Here is a 16,452-nt window from a genome sequence, read left to right as displayed (position 1 = left end):
GCCTAGTTTGCCTAGTAACAGAGCCGGCCCTGCCCCTTGTCAGACCCAGAAGCAAGGAAAAGACAAGTAAAGTTCAAGATCTTTATTCCAGCATCATAGGCAGATACAGGCGTTATTGGAACTGGCTCTCCCGCCAGTTCCTTGCTCTTATAAACCTTGCCCTGATCATTATAATTCAAGTCAAGCACGCCAAGCTAAAGTGGGGATTTTGCGCTACTATTCAGTCATCACCCCAGGTGCTTGTTATCACCCTTTGGTTACATCTTCTCCAGCTCTCCTGACCTTGGTTACATAGCAACTAGCAAGTTCCCAGTCATGCCACCCTCCCTCCCGATAAGCAGCGGGGATGCTTCAAAGCCAGCATAGCAAAGCACAAGTGTTAGCATTGTATACTTGTTAACTGTTTGGATGCATATGACAAGAGGAACAAAATGGAGTGACTCTTGACACTCCTGAGGTAACCAATCCTCCTGGAGCTTACAGTAGACCCTGTAAGAACAGCTCTGAAAGCTCTTGGAGGATTGGCTATATCAGGGGGGTGTAGCCTAATATGCAAAGGTTTTCCTGCTACAAAAAAAGCCCTGCTCAAAAGGTATTTAGTCACTGGGTGAAATATTATCAGTGTCTAGTAGAAGAACAGAACTTTCCATTTTGAAAAGTATAAGAACAAATGCACAACAGGACAGAGTAAAATAAGAATACAGTAGCACCTTTAAGACAATAAAGTTTTATTCAAGGTATAAGTTTTTGTGTATTAAATGCACATTCCTTTAGATACAATGAAATGGGAGAAAAGCATTCAAATTTATAGACAGAGTTAGTGCAGGATAGGGCTGCCAAGCTCCCAGTCCAATCGGGGGTCCACCCACCCAGGAGGTTCCCAACCTGCCGGCCCACATCAGGACGGTGGGGGGAACCTCCCCCAACGTCATTGGCACAATGATGTTGCCCAGAAGTGATGTCATGCGGCAGCCACTCTAGGTGTTTCCGGGAAAACTCTATGGTTTTCCTGGATGCTGTAGTCATTTGGGAGGGAAAACTCTACAATACAATAGGTACCGTAGAGTTTTCCCCTCCCAAATGGCTAGTGTCCAGGGAAACCATAGAATTTTCCCAGAAATGCATAGAGAGGCCATGCATGGCACACACGGAGTGATGACGTCACTTCTGGGTGACATCATCGTGCCGATGATGTCGAGGGAGGTTCCCCATGCCGGGGAGCAGAGGGGACTTGGCAACCCTAGTGCAGGAGCAAACTCTTGTGTTCAAACTGCCACTTCACTCCTCGTTTCAAGCAGAACCCTCGAACACCCAAAAACAAATGTTCAGGTTTTCTAAATACGCAAAATTGTTCTAAATTGTATCACAAATGTTGTGTGCTCACTCACTCTCTTGCTACTTTTCCTCAGCTGCTCCGTATCTGCAGATCTGAAAAAGGATATGTAGACAAATGCAACATATTTTCAAATATATTTAAACAGGATTTTTTTTGTAGAAAATGCCCAGCAGAAATCATTTACATATTAGGCCACACCACCTGAGACCAAGGCAGTCAGAAGTGCATTCCTGTGCGTTCCTGCTCAAAAAAAGCCTTGCATTTAAATATGATTAATTTTATACATAATTAATATATATATGATGATAATACCCTGTTGAAGAGTTCAGTGTTCTCAGTGTTATGAGGTTTAACACTGTATCCAGATATGGTGCTAACTAGCAATGGGCATAACTTGCCCATGACCCTAAATCCACAATTAAGACCACTCAGGTCATAGTTTGTGAGCCAAGTTCCTTGCGATCTCACTTCAGTGACCCTCCCATGACCCCCCAAGTGGTTTTCTGAGGTTTGTACATCCTGCAGTGAAGCATGCTGGCACTGATTTATTAATACTGTCAAGGCAGCAGGGGGGATGGACTTCTGCAACCCTGAAAACACCAACAGTGGCCCTCCAAAGCATGATAGGCAGCACTGGCCACCAATAAGTGAGCTCTCATTCTGCTCTTTGGGGGCAGAATGCTATATACTCCCAGATCACATGCAGCCATTGTTTTTTGTTGGCAGTAGGTGTGCTACACATTAATTAGAGACAGAGATGGAAGGATGTCATTCCTCCCGTGAACAGTGGAGTTGGGGGTGTTTGGTGCTTACTCAGAGCTCTGAGGCACCTGTCCTTCTGCTCATGCTCAGCAGAGGAACTAAGCTTCACTGGTTCCTCAGCTGAGGACCCCCCCCTCCCCAAATTGGGAGTTGTTAGGCTTCCCAATTTCCAGGTCCCAGAGGGGGATCCCTGGGTTTTACAGGCTTTCCCCCACCCCCAGCCAAGTGGCTGCGGGGGAAGCCACATCCCCACAGCCACCGGTACCTCTAGATCTTCCACAGGGTAAGAAACCAGCAAACAGGTCCCATTTTAAAATGCCTCTTTGTGTGTGTGTGCCCCTTTAAAGTTGAGCAGGAAGCAGAAAGTACTTCATGGGAAAGGGTCAGAAGCCTCCGTTTGTTTTGCTTTCGTTTCACAACAAATAGGAGTGTGTGCGTGTGCGAGAGACAGTAGTGTAGCCCCTGGAATGATCAGATGTCATTGCGGAGGAACCAGACCCAGTGTGTGTGTGAGAGAGGACTTTTCAGAAGTCTTTGTAGGGGAGGCAGTAATAGTGTGTGTCTGTGCTTGTTTTGCATTGTTTTCAGAGTCTTTGTATAGGAGCCTGTTTATGGGAGAGAGGAAAACTCCACCTCTCTCTCTTTTGTTTGCCTGTTAGGCTGAAGAACAGCAGCTCCTGTGAGTAAAGCCCCAGTGAGATCACAAAAATGTGAGCTTGCAAACTCTGTGCATTTTGGCTCCTTTTTTGTGTGTTTACACTTTCATTTACTAGAATTGCAGCTATTGGGGGATGAGGAAATGATTACTATTCAGGTGAATTGCACAGGTGTATTTTTATGCATTTATTTTGGAAATGGGAAAGTCTGGCTCCACCCCAGAGTCTCATGGCTCCACCCCAAAGTCCCCAGATATTTTCTGAATTAGACTTGGCAGCCCTAGGCGTTGTTGTGTGACTACTAGCTTTGTCTGGGAATGTGTGAGGTGGAGTGGACTCAGGGCTCTGAGCTACCTGTCGCTCTGCTCACCCAGATGTGAATGGGCTTGGACCCACCACCACTTATCATCCTCTACCCTCCATAGGTACCTGCAAAGGTTGGACCCAATGTTGCCTCCAGAGCAAAGAGTGGCACTCAGCAGCAGGGAGAAGAGACCCACTTTCTCTAGACAGGGTGAAGGAGGGGAGCGGGAGTCCCCTCCAAGCAGAAAGACTCACAGTGAGGGTGCCGTGGGCAGGATTGGGACCTCCAGGCAGGTCTTTCCATGGAGATGCTGGCGCTGCTAAGCAAAAGGAGTAGGGAGAAGGCCCAGGAGGCAGTCACTAGTCTTGTCAGTGAGATGGTTGCTGTGGATGGCCAGCCTTTGTCCATAATGAAGGATGTAGCCTTTTGCTGGCTGCTGAGTTACATGACTCCATGGTATTCTATCCACTTGGTGAAGGTTGCCAAGTCCAATTCAAGAAATATCTGGGGACTTTGGGGGTGGAGCCAGGAGACATTCGGGGTGGAGCCAGGAGCAAGGGTGTGGCAAGCATAATTGAACTCCAGAGGGAGTTCTGGCCATCACATTTATAGGGACCGCACACCTTTTAAATGCCTTCCTCTACTGGAAATAATGAAGGATAGGGGCACATTCTTTTGGGGCTCATAGAACTGAACCCTCTGGCCCAATCTTTTTGAAACTTGGAGGGTGTATTGGGGAGAGGCACTGGATGCTTTGCTGCAAGCTTGGTACCTCTACCTAAAACAAAATAACCCCCTAGAGCCCCAGATACCCAAGGATCAATTCTCCATTATACCCTATGAGAATTGGTCTCCATTGGGAATAATGGAGCGCCCAGCCAACAGTTCCGCCCCCCCCCCCGCTTTCTAATGATCCTAAAGTGGGGAGACGGCCTCCAAACCAGGGGATCCCCAGGCCCCACCTGGGGATTGGCAACCCTACACTTGGTGGAGGTGATGGTGCCAAGTCCCCTGAGCCTGCTGACGCCAACCCCTTTGAGTCTCCTCTCCTGCCCCCCCCCCCACCAGTGTCCAGAGTGAGCACATATTCTCCCACGTGGGAGACATCCTCAGCCCCCACTGCTCATGCCTGGCCTTCCTCCAGGTCAGCCCCCCACTGCTGGATCAGGTGGGCATCAGGGGACGTGTGAATTCAGTCGTAGTGGGTTCTTCCATAACTCCTGTGCCCAGAAGCTGCCCTACCTCGTTCTGTCCTGACCCTGGCCCTATTAGGATAATGTGAAATACAATTCCAAATCATTTGAAAGTATTAGTAAAGGTAAAGGTAGTCCCCTGTGCAAGCACCAGTCTAGAAGAAGAAGATGATATTGGATTTATATCCCACCCTCCTCGCCGAAGAATCTCAGAGCGGCTCACAATCTCCTTTATCTCCCTCCCCCACAACAGACACCCTGTGAGGTGGGTGGGGCTGAGAGGGCTCTCACAGCAGCTGCCCTTCCAAGGACAACCTCTGCCAGAGCTATGGCTGACCCAAGGCCATTCCAGCAGGTGCAAGTGGAGGAGTGGGGAATCAAACCCGGTTTTCCCAGAGAAGAGTCCACTCACTTAACCACTACACCAAACTGGCTCTAGGGTGACGTCGCATAATGACATTTTCATGGCAGACTTTTTATGGTGGGGTGGTTTGCTATTGCCTTCCCCAGTCATTTACAATTCCCCCCCCCCCCCAGCAAGTTGGGTACTCATTTTACCGACCTCAGAAGGATGGAAAGCTGAGTCAACCTCGAGCCGGTTGCCTGAACCCAGCTTCCACCAAAATCTAACTCAGGTTGTGAGCAGAGAGCTCAGACTGCAGTACTGCAGCTTTACCACTCTGGGCTCCTTGAAAGTATTATCTTCCTGCAAATTGGGCAACTATATAAAAATATATGTTTAAAAGCTGTTAAGAATGTAAAATATTACTTTTCTGAGCTCTTTGAGGGTTCCTCCCCCACCCATTCCATTTCATACCAGTAAAACCAGCACAGAATCTCAACTGGTATTATTTTAACCCTGCTTCCAAGAGGCATCACTCATGAGGAGATGTGGAATTTCATGGTTCAGAAAGATGATTCTGCGTGGAGAATTGAGTCCAAGCCAGCCACAGTAAGGTGTTTCCTCTGGAATGCTGAACCCTTCCCCTTTAGAAAAGACACTCTTTCACCAAGGTCAGCCCATGAAGCACTACTTGTTAGGATCATGGTTCTGTTTATGACATAAGCACTTCCTCCCAGAGGAAGTGATCAAGAGATAGGAGGCAAAATCTGAAAAATTAATTGTGAGGGTGTGTGTGCCAGAGAGGGAGGGGTAGACCTGACTGCTAGATAGTGTGTTTATTTCCAAGCGGGATGTCTGATTGATTAAAGAGCTTTCTTCCACATTTCTCTTGCTTTTTGTCCATTGTTCTTCCTTTCTAGAACGCACCTTAACTGGGCACTTCTCTGACAATTAACCGGATATGCCACACTTCCTTTGGCAGTGCTCTTTGCTTAAGAGCCTTTCCGCTGAAATGCGGAAGAGACCCATGAGGTTAATTTTCCACACCCTTTGCAAGTATGTTTTTCCCATGCCCTGTGTTCCAAAATGATATAAGTCTTTCGCTTTTGTTAATGGCCAACAGGTCTTGCCGTTTTAGAATCTTGTAATCTTTGGAGTTTTCCCTTAAAAAGCCAAGTGTGTGCTTCACCAGAAGACTTGGTGAGATCTATGTAATCTTAGAGATGGAACAGAAGAAAAGCTTTCCACCCTTGGAGCAATTTGATCATTGCCTTCCATTCATTCCAAAGTATCTGCAGGTTGTAGCTCATTATATACCCATATGTTCCTACTTATACCTTGACTGTTTTCGCACTAACCTTGCTTTGATGTTGCCAGGCTTCTGTTTTTCTACGGAGCAAGCTCGTGATTTTGCACCAGCTGCTCTGTGCTGCCATTTCGCTTTGGGGCAACCCACGATTTGCTATGCAGCAATGTCAACCTGTTTTTTCAGGTTTACACTGCCTCGCAGCAAATCACAGGTTGCCCCGGTGCAAAATGGCGGTGCAGAGAAGCTGGTGCAAAATCGCTAGCTTGCTCCAAAGAGAAACAGAAGCCTCGCGTGGAGCAAGGTTAGTGCGAAAACGGTCCTTACTTTTCTCTTCAAGGGGGACTCAAAGCAACTTGCAACTTTGTTCTCCCCTCCTTAACTTTATTGCGACAACAACAACAATCCTGTCTGGTAGTTTAAGCCGCTACCTGGCTTAACACACACATGGCCCAGCCCAGCAAGGTCTCATTTATGTTAGATCCAGCCCTCATAACAAATGAGTCCAACACCCCTGATCTAAAGGCTGTCCTTTTGAGTAACGACAGTTCTTTATTTCTGTATGCTTCAAACATTGATTTTATGTATTCCCAGAGCTACTCCACATTCGATTTTGCCCTTAGACTCAATAGCAAATATTGTGATATCTATGATGGGTTTGGGATATGGAATGATATGTTGTTGTTATTCAGTCGCACAGTCAAGTCCGACTCATTGCGACCCCATGGACAAAGTCATGCCAGGCCCTCTTGTCTTCCAGCATCCTCCAAAGTCTGCTCAAATTCATCCTAGTTACATCAGTAATGCTGTCCAGCCATCTCATCTTTTGCTGTCCCCTTCTTTTGCCTTGTGTCTTTCCCAGCATCAGGATCTTCTCCAGGGAGTGCTCCCTTCTCATTTGGTGGCCAAAGTATTTGAGCTTCAGTTTCAGCATCTGACCTTCCAGGGAACAGTCAGGGTTGATTTCCCTTAGGACTGACTGATTTGATCTTCTTGCAGTCCAAGGGACTCTCAAGATTCTTCTCCAGCACCACAGCTCAGAAAGCATCTATTCTTCTGCGCTCGGCCTTCCTTATGGGCCAACTCTCACAGCCATACATTACTACTGGAATGATATGGTATACCCTAATTTTGTCAGATCTCAGAAGCTAAGCAGGGCTGATACTTGGAAGGAAGACCACCAAGGATGACTCTGCAGAGGAAGGCAATGGCAATCCACTTCTGCCTCTCAGCTGCCTTGAAAGCCCCTTGCTGGGGTTGCCATAATGCAGTTGTGACTCAATGGTTCATGCATACATATGATGGGATTGCTGTAAACTTCCTCTTCTGCAACTGGTAAATCACTTAACCTGTCCTACCCATTCCCACTTTCCACCACTTTGCCATATTCTACATCCTTTTACAGCTATTTAGAACATACAGTGCATTTGTCAATACTGACACCTATTTTTTTTGGGGGGGGGAGGTTTCCTAACCAGCCTCTTAGTTCTGTGGCTAAACAATCCTTTATTATGTTGATGAATTGCTAGGAGGTAAACCCCTATCAATGTACATTCTCTCCACAGACTAGAGGAAGCTGCCGCAATTTACACATTAGGTGACATTCTAGTCGATTGTAAAGGGGCATGAATAGATTTTTCTCTTTTTATCTGTTGCCCATCTCCCTTGCTTGTCTCTCTGAAGTCACCTTTTAGACCAGGGTGTCGAACTCATTTGTTATGAGGACCGAATCTGACATAGATGAGACCTTGTTGGTCCAGGCTATGTCGGGCCAGGCCATGAGTGTACCTATTTAAGATTAGGTAGCAGAGATATACACTTTACAAAGGACATAGGCAAATACAATTTTTTTTTAAAAAAAAAACTTAAAACGTTGGCACTCCTTGGTCTTAAAGGTGCTTTCTTTGAATTTCTTCCATGGGATCCAAGGAACTGGGCAAAGGAAGCTCTGGCTCTTTTCTTCCTTCCCCAGGGGACAAAGGAGGGAGGAGCCTCAGCCAATAGAAGGGGGGCAGGCTTGCTCAGTAGCTCTGCTGTGTGATTGAGAGAGCCTGAAAAAGTAAGCTCTGCCTTCCCCCCCTTCCTCCCCAAGAGAAGAGCCTCAGACAATGGAAAAAATAGAGGTTTTGCTCTGCAGCTCTTGTGCGATTGAGCAAACCTTGCAAAGCAAGCTGTTGTGCAGAAGGAAGCAAGAGACTGGAAGAATGAAGCAGATGACAGCCAGTTGCTCAGGGGCCTGATAGGAAACCTCTGGGGGCCTGATTTGGTCCCTGGGCCACATGTTTAACATCTCTGTTTTAGACTGTAAGCTCTTAAGGGCAGGGGCTTCCCTTGTACTTTGTGGAGTGCCAAGCACATAGCTGGTGCTATAGAAATAGGGTTGCCCACTATAGCTTGGAAAATATGTGGAGATTTGAGGGGTGGGGGCTGAGGAGGATGGGTTTTGGGGAGGGGATGGACTTGTGGGGTATAATGCCATAAATAAATAAATACAGTCCACCTTCCAAAATGGCCATTTTCTCCAGGTGAACTGATACATGACACCTGAAGACCAGTTGTAATCCCAGGAGATCTCCAGCCATTATCTGAAGGTTGGTGGCTCTATAATGAATTAGTCATAAGAATCAGAAGGTGAACTCTGCTCAGTTTAGGCTGGCTTTTAAGCACATATAGGGTTTACCACTCTCTGAAACGTAAGATTTTAAGACTGGTTTTATATTCAAGGATTAGGTCTGTATTGGTTGCTTTAAGTGCTTTTAAAGCAGAAAAGTGGAATGGAAAACTCTTAAACTTATAAAAAAATTACTTTTAATTGTACTGCGGAGTAGAGAAAACCCAGCCACACAGTAAAGTATTCGGCTCTACGACTGTTTTTTGTAACCAGCAATGATTGCTACAAACATTACGACTCTTTAGTCTTTGATTTAGTAGATGTTTAGAGAAAGAATTAACCCTGGCTACGTATGGGTTCCAGAAGGCTTTGTATGCCAGAAAAGCCTGAGAAAGATGCCAGAAGATGTAATTGTTGCATCTGTAGATGGAATGTCAAATTCACCTGAATTTAATAGGCTGAGACATCCTTTAAAACAAAGTAGCACAGAATGCTAGATTATATGCATAGTTCTGATTCATAAATCCAGACTGATTTATACCAGGTGAGTGGTTGGCTTGTAATTTCACATCCAAACCCTCCAAAGCTTTGCTCATATCCCTTGTGTCATGAGCCCTGATGAGGAGGAGCTGGAAGGGTTAACGGACCTGGAAGAGTTGCGAGCCAGTTCCTCAGCTGAACAAACAGCAGCTGGCCCATCAAACACTTTCCAGGCACCAGTGTCAGCTGTTGGCGATCAATCTCCTCCAAGTTCTCCTCCTCCCATCTCAAGAGTTCGAAGTAGGCTCTGGAAAGAACTTTCAGAGCAAAGACATGAGGCACGCCGATGCTTCAGATCTCTCAGCCCTGAGTTCTAGCAGAGTCACTGCCACCCAGGGAGCAGGCTGATTGAGACTCCCATATAGCTCCCACCCAGGACCTGGTAACCTTATAGAAGCAACAAGTCTATTCCGTGGCTTGCATCCATGCTCCTTCCTGATCCTGACCTGCTTGATTTCCTTGGCACCCTGACCTTTTGGCTTTTGGACATTGACTTCTGATTCCAGTTTGTGATTCTGCATTGGTGACCTGGCTCCTGCTTGACTTCCTGGACTTTGACCTTGGACTGGCTTTGGACTCCTGCCTGCCTGCACCCTGAGAATGGGACACCTTGCTGGTTCATCTTAGTATTGATAGACAAACCTTATGACCTGGGCTGGAATTCTAGCAGGAGCTTATTTGCATATTAGGCCACACACCCTGATGTAGTCAATCCTCCAAGAGCTTACAAGTCTTTTTTTTGAAAACTTTTGGAGAATTGGCTACATCAGGGGTGTGTGGCCTAATATGCAAAGGAACTCCTGCTAGAATTCCAGCCCTGATTATGACCAGTTTGTTACATCAAGCAAGCGAGGATGTGACCAGCAAAACAAGTAAAACTTTTCCTTGTCCAAGGGTGCTATATGAAAGTTGTGATAGGACACCAGCAGCCTCTTTGAGGTTGGAAACCTTTCTTCCATGGCAGAGTGGGGACTCAGTTCTGATTCTCTCAGATTCTAATTCAACACTGTAAACACTACACAATCTTGTGGGTCTTTAAAGTACTATTGGACTTGAATCGAACACTTCTGCTGTAGACCTACAGGGATATTCACCTGCAGCTATCCAACTTCTATGTCTCTGTAGTCAATGGCATTTTTAAAATAACAGTAATTATTAGAGCTGCCTTGGATTGGTAAGATAACTGTATTTGTTATAGATGTCATTGTTCCTATATTGATTCTTAAATTAAATGATCAAGTTGTCTGAGGTAATAATTCTGAAACACTAACAAGAAAAATCCCCTGATTGGTAACTATCAGGTAAGTGATGTAATCCAATGTTAAGAGTATTTTACACTTGCTTACCCGCTTCGGTACACAATTGCAAAACACTAATGAAAGTTCGAGCAACATGGGGCTATTCTGAGACTCTGAAATCTATATCAGGGTCCCAAATTTTGTTGAGCCTGTGGGCACTTTTTGATATGTTGAAGAAGAAGGGTTGGATTTATAACCCACCCTTCACTTGGAGTCTCAGAGCAACTTACAATCTCCTTCCCTTCCTTTCACCACAACAGACACCATGTGAGGTAGGCAGGGCTGAGAGAGCTCAGAGAGAACTGATCACCCAGAGAGAACTGACCACCCAGCTGGTTGCATGTGGAGGAGAAGTGGGAAATCAAACCCAGTTCTCCAGATTAGAGTCCTGGGGGGGGAGGGGCTGAGGCCAGTCACAAAATATTGAGATGTTCTTTGTTCTGGGGAACCAATGCCATGTCAAAGCAGTAAATTGGTGCCAAGAGGCTCGATGGTAGGTGCCATGGTGCCCACAGGTACAAACTTTTAATCAGCACCAGAGATTATGCACCTTGATTTAGCTGTACCACACTAGTGTATTTTTATCTATTACCGGCAAATTCTCACACAGACTTAAATAAGACTCAGCTCTCCAACGCATGGGAAAGCAAAGCAGAACCTGGTGAAACAATTCTGAACAAGAAAAGGCAACAGCTGTTCACAGGAGGAAGTGCAAAGGACAAAGTCCCTACGATACTCATTTGAGAAAGATGGAATAATACTGAAGCCACTTACAAAGAGTAATCCTCCTTCATACCACTTCAGTGGATATTCATGTCCCTTTACATTATTTCATCAGAATTTCATTATCAGTTTTCAGAGAGAAACTGTGGTTCCTCACATAATTCCATGAAGGGCCATGATATGAGAGGTCAGTTGTATTCAGTGGGCGTTTGAGCCACTTCTGTACTGCCAAAGGGCCAGAAACCAATTTTTCTGTAAGTCTGTCTGACTTCCTAATTGCTTCTTCTGTTATGTGCTGCAGTTACACCCATCCTCTTCACTGCTGCTCTGCCCGCCCACCTGTTGTTCGCCATGACACTGTTTGCTTGTCCATCCTCCCTCCATTTGTTTTAATTTTAGATTTTTCTGCAAACCTGGGGTGTTTTTCAGGTTTCTAGAAAGATCTGCCCTTCCTGTTCATGCATGGTTCCAGTCTCCAGATTTAAGTATCCACAGCTCTGGTCATGCTGAGAATCAGATATATTGATGATATAGTAGTTCAGAGGTGGAACCAGCTGCCTAGGAAGGTGATGAGCTCCCCTTCATTGCCAGTCTTCAAAACGTGGCTGGATGATTATTTGTCGGAAATGCTTTAGTCTGATCCTGCATGGAGCAGGGGGTTGGACGAGATAGTCTGTATGGCTCCTTCTAACTCTATGATTCTATTATGGTTTCCCAAAGGCATGTAGGTTCCTAGTCACAAAGCTACCCTCCTCCAACCTAAAGACCATCCGCTTGGGGCGTAAGATTGCATCCCAAAAGATGCCTTCACAACCAGCAGCACCTCCATCTTTTCAACTTTCAGTTTATTTCCGCTAGATCACAGCCCTCAAACACCAGCCTAGGGCAGAAATGGCAGCATCCAAGGGCTAAGTTAACGAAATAAAAAACTGAGTGTCATCTGCATACTGATGATAACACATGCCCAAACCCCAGGTAATCTTATTTATCAGGGTCTTAAATAGGTATGGAATAACATTGAAGACCACAGCACACTCTGGCTCTTCCAGTCCAAACCACTAAAAAACTGCTTAGAGCAGAAAATTAAATCTGTGTGTGCTTCTTTAAATGTGCTGGGATCAAACAAAAAGAGCTAGGCTCACATCAGCCATAAGAGTCCTGAGCAAGAGGTAAGGTTGCTGCACTGGGCTGAGAGGGGACTGGATATTTGGGGATAAAACCTGGAGGCAGAGCGAATTTGGGAAGGGAGTGTCTTCAGTGGGAGATGTTGCCATAGACTCCACCTTTTCATCCAGGGGAACCCAAGCAGCCATTTCCTCCAGGGAAACTGATCTCTGACATCTGGAGATCAATTGGAATTCTGGGAGTTCTCGCCTGAGCAGACAAGGCATCCTCCTCAGGGATACTGAATTCACCCAGGAAAACATCCTGCGGACTCTCAAAACCAACTCATCATAGCCCACCTCTGAAAGCTCAGTCAGGGTTCCTACAAGTGTGCTAGTTGGATGGTAAAGAGATACCTAGTCTAGCCCTACACCAAGTACCTACAGACAAAACCAGCAGTATTCTGCACTGAAAAACTAGTGAAGGAGAAAGACTACCAAAGGATGATGGCCTTTCCATTCCCCTTACTAAGTTTGGGATTGCTGAAGGGCAGCATACCCAACCAGAGATAGCTGAGACTAGGGGTCATTTTGTAGGAAAATAGGTGGTGAAGCTCATCCAGGATTGTTATGCAGCTGCACCTACTATTCAATGGACAAGGTGGGAAGGAGGAGGTGAATTCTCAGAAAGGTTCAGGAGCTGTGCTCCTGTGAGCTCCTGCTGAATCCGAGGCCTAGCTGAGACAAAATAAGGTCAGCTTTAATATCCAACCAGGTCTTGGTCATGCACCATACATGCTGCTCACATTTGCTGTTAACTGGGACAAGCTTTGGAAGAGATGTAACGGGCCCAACCCTCCGGAAATGACAGCCTCCTTGATTTGTTAGGATAGTGTTTGAGTTGTGAGGTCCCTCCTAGCAACTGCCAGGGGATAAGGGGACTTACTGGAAGAGGGAAGGAGGCCCAGGCACTTCTTAGGCCACTTGGCTATGTCACTTCTGGCATGCACTGCAAGTGAGGTCTTCACACTGCAACATCTCTGTGATACTCTGGTACTGGGCAAAAACTCTATGGTTAAAATGGCTTCTACCACTGAGTTTTTGCCCAAATACCAGCACCTAATCCAGCACCACACCTGGTGTGATGATGTCATTTTCTGCTTGCTGGAAGTGATGTCACCAGCCTGAGCATTCCTCTTTCTCCTGATAAGTTCCCCTGTCAGCAAGCTTATTGGTGGAGCCTGGTGGTAGGGGAACCCTGCCTCCACCAGGGGAGGGGCTGGCAACCGTAGGTGATGTTTGGCTGGGTCAATGTCTCACCACTTTGAGCAGGTCTCTGAAGAAGTTGATTGCTAGTTCTTTAAAGAAATTAAATAAATGCTCACCTGCATAGGAATTTGGATTGTCCTATGAGGAGTGTCACCAGTGTTCCCTCTAAGCTGAGATAGTGTGAGCTAGCTCACAGTTTTTTAGCTTCCGGTTCACGCATTTTTGTCTTAGCTCAGGAAAAATGGCCCTAGAGCAATCACTCACTCACAACTTTAATGCCAGAAGCTCACAAAGTAAATTTTTTGCTCACAAGACTCCACAGCTTAGAGTATTGAGTGCCACCTTGCTTTTTTATCTCATGGGAAAACTGCCCATGCTGAAATCTAGCATGTTATTATACAAACAAATTAAGCATCTTCCCTCTGCTAGCATAGCACCAGCCTTCCGGAATCTTCTTTCACTCACCGATATATGTTAGGCTCCGATGTCATCTTGACTACTTAATTTCAGGAGCAAGCCTAGGGGTTTTCTTTAATGTTTCAGTCCGTCTGGCACAGGGGAGCCTGTAACATTTCATCATAACTTATTTCCTACACTGGAGGGGGAAAATGTGAGAATAATTTATTTCTTTGGGATTCATACTGAATCCAATTAATTGTGCTCTATTGCGGGCAAGAGATCCCAAAGCAATCAGATCCGCTCATCCCTTTCCTCAGAGTATTTGCAAAAAGCCTCGTGGCTCCAGTTATGGCGCAAAAGGCTTGCCGGAGAGAAGCTGGAACAGTTCAGTCAGCTTATAGAAAATGAACTTTGATTTTCAGAAAGGAAATCATTTATACGCCTTGCCTGAGAGCAGACAATTCATGTAAAGCCTGATTCCTGGGGGATCTGGGCAGGGTGTGAGGAATCTTTTCCTTGGCTTCGTGTCAACATTCTGTTTACTTTGCATGTTGAATTAAATTTCCCCATTGTTGTAGATGGTATTTAATTTGGGTTTTCCGGCATGATTTCTTTCCCTCAAGTAATGCTTTTGAGGAGGCTGTAGGTGAGCAGAGACATTTTTAATGTTCAGTGCCGCAAGACAGAGATCATGCCTGGCAAGAGGAAACACAAATGAATCTACTATGATGTTTTAAAATATGTTATCATATCACACTTTTAAACAGAAAATTCCCAAGGTGGATTATAGACAGACCTGAGAAAAGGGTGTTTCTGTCAAAGGCAGAACTGCGACCACCTGCTCTGCCCCCCTCCCCGCCCAGTGGATTAGTCTGTTGATGGCAAATAGAGTGGTTGCTCATTAACATAAGTTTAAAATCGGCTTTTAAAAAGCAGGAATGCAGTTCCGGCTGGCTTGGCACCAGGGGAAGTGGCCTAATATGTAAAAAAAAAGGCCCTGTGGTAAACAATAGTGACAACGGGGTGTGTGGCCTAATATGCAAATAAGTTCCTGCTGGGTTTTTTTCTGCAAAAAAAATTCCTGGTTTAAACATTTGTGGTGTTTCTAGATTTTCAGCTGTTGAAATCATAATGCTTTGAGTCAACATTGAGGGGAGTAAAGTAAGATCCAAGTGCCCTATTCGTAGGTTTGCCAGTGTCGGGTTGGGTAATGTATGGAAATTTGGAGATGGAACCTGGGGAAGGTGGAGTTTGTGGAGGGAGGGACTTGAGTTGCTACCCTCCCAGAATTACAACTGATCTTCAGACTACGTACACAATTTAAGTAATTAATTAATTAAAATAATTTATTCCGCTTCTCCTGGAGAAAACCACTGCTTTGGAGGGAGAGGGGGAGACTGCATAGCATTTAGGGTTGCCGACTCAGGAAATATCTAGGGACTTTGGGGGTGGAGCCAGGAGACTTTGGGGGTGGAGCCAGGAGCAAGGTTGTGACAAGCATGAGTGAACTCTGAAGGGAGTTCTGGCCATCATATTTAAAGGGACAGCACACCTTTTAAATGCCTTCCCTCCATTGGAAATCACGAAAGATAGGGGCACCTTCTTCGAGGGCTCACAGAATTGGACCCCCTGGTCCAGTCTTTTTGAAACTTGTGGGGAGGGGGGGAGGAGGAGGAGATTGGATTTATACACCACCCTTCACTACCTGAAGGTGTCTCCAAGAAGTTTACAATATCCTTTCCCTTCCCCTCCCTACAACAGACACCCTGTGAGGTAAGTGGGGCTGAGAGAGCTCTGACAGAAACTGCTCTTGAGCAGAACAGCTCTGAGGGAACCCAAGGTCACACTAGCAGGTGCAGGTGGAGAAGTGGAAATCAAACCCGGTTCTCCCAGATAAAAGTCCAGACACTTAACTGGCTGGGATGGAATGGGACAGCATACAATGTGTATTATCTGCTTGTGATATATATAATCTTGCTCTCGCTGCATTGTTTTCTACTGATGTAGTAACATTTTCTGCACTAATATATCTATAAATCTAAAAGCAACCATCTGCAGATGGGGCGAGCAGGCAGAACTACATGTTTGAGAGAGGAAGAGAGAGAGCCCAATCCATCTTGCATTCCCTTCAGGAGCTGTTTGTATAGTGAAAGGGATACTAAAGAATTATATCTAGAACCTGATTGTGGGATAAACTCCATCCCCTAGCCTCTCCTCTCTCCTTAAGTTGCTTGGAATACAGCAGACGGTTACATTCAGGAACTCTGGTGCGTAAAGTTATCTATACCATCACATTTCCCCAGGGAGATCACAAAAGTGTGGACACGCAAACTGTTTATTTTGGCTGCTTTGTGTGTTCACTTTTATTAAGTGCATGTGCAGCTGCTGGGGAACAAAAAAGGCAAAAAAGAGGATGAGGAAATGAAAACTGTATTCAAGGGAATTGCATTGCTGTATTTTATTTATTTGTTTATTTTAAATGGGAAAGTTTCCTGGCTCCGCCCCCAAAGTCCCCAGATATTTCCTGAGTTTGACCTGACAAACCTACTTACAAACCACACCTCTCTTACACTTACGCTCGCATGTGCGCTGCCGCTTCTCTCACAAAC

The sequence above is a fragment of the Heteronotia binoei genome, chromosome 1 (assembly GCF_032191835.1).
Source record: "Heteronotia binoei isolate CCM8104 ecotype False Entrance Well chromosome 1, APGP_CSIRO_Hbin_v1, whole genome shotgun sequence".
Lineage (NCBI taxonomy): Eukaryota > Metazoa > Chordata > Lepidosauria > Squamata > Gekkonidae > Heteronotia > Heteronotia binoei.
This window is presented reverse-complemented; position numbering follows the sequence as displayed.